This window comes from Solanum tuberosum, unplaced genomic scaffold (assembly GCF_000226075.1).
Source record: "Solanum tuberosum cultivar DM 1-3 516 R44 unplaced genomic scaffold, SolTub_3.0 scf00559, whole genome shotgun sequence".
Lineage (NCBI taxonomy): Eukaryota > Viridiplantae > Streptophyta > Magnoliopsida > Solanales > Solanaceae > Solanum > Solanum tuberosum.
The window spans coordinates 279,072-282,182 of NW_006239486.1; the positions used below are offsets into that span (position 1 = coordinate 279,072).

General features: G+C 32.8%; 1 pseudogene; it reads left to right on the top strand.

The window, feature by feature from the left end:
- The first annotated feature begins 1,128 nt into the window (after positions 1-1,128).
- Positions 1,129-2,895, top strand: LOC102587259 (glucan endo-1,3-beta-glucosidase A-like; annotated as a pseudogene).
- Positions 2,896-3,111: the final 216 nt, after the last annotated feature.

Genomic DNA, 3,111 nt, shown 5'->3' on the forward strand with positions numbered 1-3,111 from the left:
GTAACTATTGCCTCAGCCGAAAGAAGTTTTTTGCGAAATTAAAATTGATTAAATCTTCTTTAAGATCAACAATGTCTAAAGAGAGATTGAATGAATTAGCTATATCATCATTTGAAAAGAAATTATTAAAACAAATTGATTATAATACAATACCTAATGACTTCACATCTAAAATAACTAGAAAAGTAGATATTAAATAAAAGTATATATGATGAATTTTTTTTTAGGGCCCCTCTCTGAAGTTTCGCTTTAGGCCCCAATGTTGTTGAGTTGGCCCTGGTAACGTGAGGCATGAGGTAGAGGTGGAAGTAAAGATCAATACACTAGTAATATACCCAAGAGAGAATTGCAAGTGTCTTAAGTCTACAATTTAAGTAAAATGGACAATTGACGACGATATTGCACACCGTATTGGAGCGGTCTAGGATATTAACGTGTGATACGAATGTATCGCCATTGATTAAAAGATAAGTTTTATAGAGACGTGGTGGTTAGACCAACGCTATTATATGAGGTTGAGTGCTGGCCAATCAAGAATGTCCACGTTCAAAATTAAAGACGAGGCTAACATATACGAGGGTTCAGATGGATGAGTGGACATAAATACTAACAGAGATATGATTAAGAACAATGTTATACAAGCCGGAATAAGGTGAGAGTGATTTCCGTGATGGAGTAGATAATGGAAGTGAGGCATGAGATGATTCAGACAAATGAAGACTAGGAGTGGGGTTGTAATAGTGAAAAGGTGTGAGAGGTTGACTATAGTAGAAGTCTATTTGAAACAACTTATTTATTTTGCAAAAATAGAGATAAAATATGCATACATATATTGTCGTTTAAGTTAAAGCTCATTTAGGAACCAAAGGAAAGAAAACAAGACTTGTTCCTAACATGAGGCAAATTAAGTTACTCAACTTCACATTGTAATATTAAATGAAATCAACCAATTTTTAATTTCCATCACCTACCACTAGATTTGAACTTTCTTCATCTCCACTTGGACTTGGTTATTTTACTTGACAAAATTTTACTATTCATCAAACTTCTTCTTAGGGCAACTTGACTTGGCTTTTTTCCGCACTACTTTTCTTGGTCTTCTTCTTCTTATTGCCTATATAAGAAGCAATTTTATGTTTCCTTAACACACAATTTCACCTCTAACTATTTCTTACTGATCTTCTCAATTCCAATTTTTCTATGGCTTTTCTAAGTTCTCTTGTAGCTTCCCTTTTACTTGTTGGGCTGCTAATCCAAATTACAGGTCACTCTCTTACATATACAACTTTCGTATAGCCAGAAAAATTCAAGATTTAAATTCTATTAGATCAATCTTTAAGATTTTTTGTATTGAACTCGTTATATTTAGAATTTTGGGTTCTGAGCTACTATTTGTTTCAATTTTAGTAAAGTTTTATGCATATATTTATGATCGCGTTAGAAGTACTGAATTCAAATGAATTATACCATTGCTTGTCTCATGTATGCATATTTACTTATAAATGTCCTATTAAATAACACTACATATATATTTTTTGTTCTAGGAGGGTGGAGTAGGCCCTATTGATAAGGACATTAAAAAATAGGTTTAATAGTCTAACGCAATTGTGACATCTACAAATAAGTTATTTATGGATATGTTAACCAACCATTAGAGTATTTTTAGTGTTTTATATTGTGTATAATGGTCAGTACTAATGATTCACATTATCGACATCAACTTGTATTCATTGAGGCGTTATTATTATTATTATTTTGATGTTCTTTTTTTTGTCATAATGTAGGAGCGCAGCCTATCGGAGTATGCTATGGAAAAATTGCCAATTCATAAAATTATATAATGCTAATAACATCAAGAAAATGAGAATTTACTATCCAGATGCAAATGTCTTTAATGCTCTCAAAGGAAGTAACATTGAAATAATTCTTGATGTCCCAAATCAAGATCTTGAAGCCCTAACCAATCCTTCAAATGCCAATGGTTGGGTTCAAGATAATATAAGAAATCATTTTCCCGATGTTAAATTTAAATATATTGCCGTTGGAAATGAAGTTGATCCTGGTAGAGATAGTGGTAAATATGCACAATTTGTTGGCCCAGCAATGGAAAATATTTACAACGCGTTATCATCAGCAGGATTGCAAAATCAAATTAAGGTCTCAATCGCGACATATTCAGGGCTCTTAACCAACACCTACCCACCTAGAGATAGCATTTTTCGCGAAGAATATAAAAGTTTCATTAATCCTATAATTGGATTTCTATCAAGACATAATCTTCCACTTTTAGCCAATATTTACCCTTATTTTGCCCATGCTGATGATAATGTTCCTCTTTCTTATGCACTTTTCAATCAACAAGGGAGAAATGATGCAGGATATCAAAATCTTTTCGATGCCCTTGTGGATTCAATGTATTTTGCTACGGAGAAACTTGGAGGACAAAATATTGAGATTGTTGTATCGGAAAGTGGTTGGCCTTCTGAGGGACACCCTTCAGCAACTCTGGAAAACGCGAGGACTTATTATACGAATTTGATTAATCACGTGAAAGGAGGGACTGGAACACCAAAGAAACCTGGAAAGACCATAGAAACTTATTTATTCGCCATGTTTGACGAAAATAGAAAGGATGGTAAACCAAGTGAGCAACATTTTGGACTCTTTTATCCTGATAAGAGGCCAAAGTATCAACTCAATTTCAATTAATGATACCATGTCTAATTAATAGTACTATATAGTTGTTTTTTATATGAATATATATAATAAGGAGAAATTTGCGTGTCTTTCTCCTCAATAAATGATACGTAGTACATTATTTAACTATAATATGTAGTGAGAAAATGTATGGCTTCTTGTGGTTTCCTTGATATCAATATAAATGTTATTATTTTATAGGCGGAATGATCTGGAGACCTTTGTATTTGACTTCATTTTTCAGTTGAACCCTCTAACTCATCACTTTGCCAAATGAACACTTAAACTCGACGAAACTCTATTTTTTAAAACTTTTCTGACCATTGACCGAGCTTATATGACGTTAAAATAATTGAATTGGGACAAGTGTGTGACTGCACGCATTTTGAAGCAAGTAAATGAAGTATTTTTATT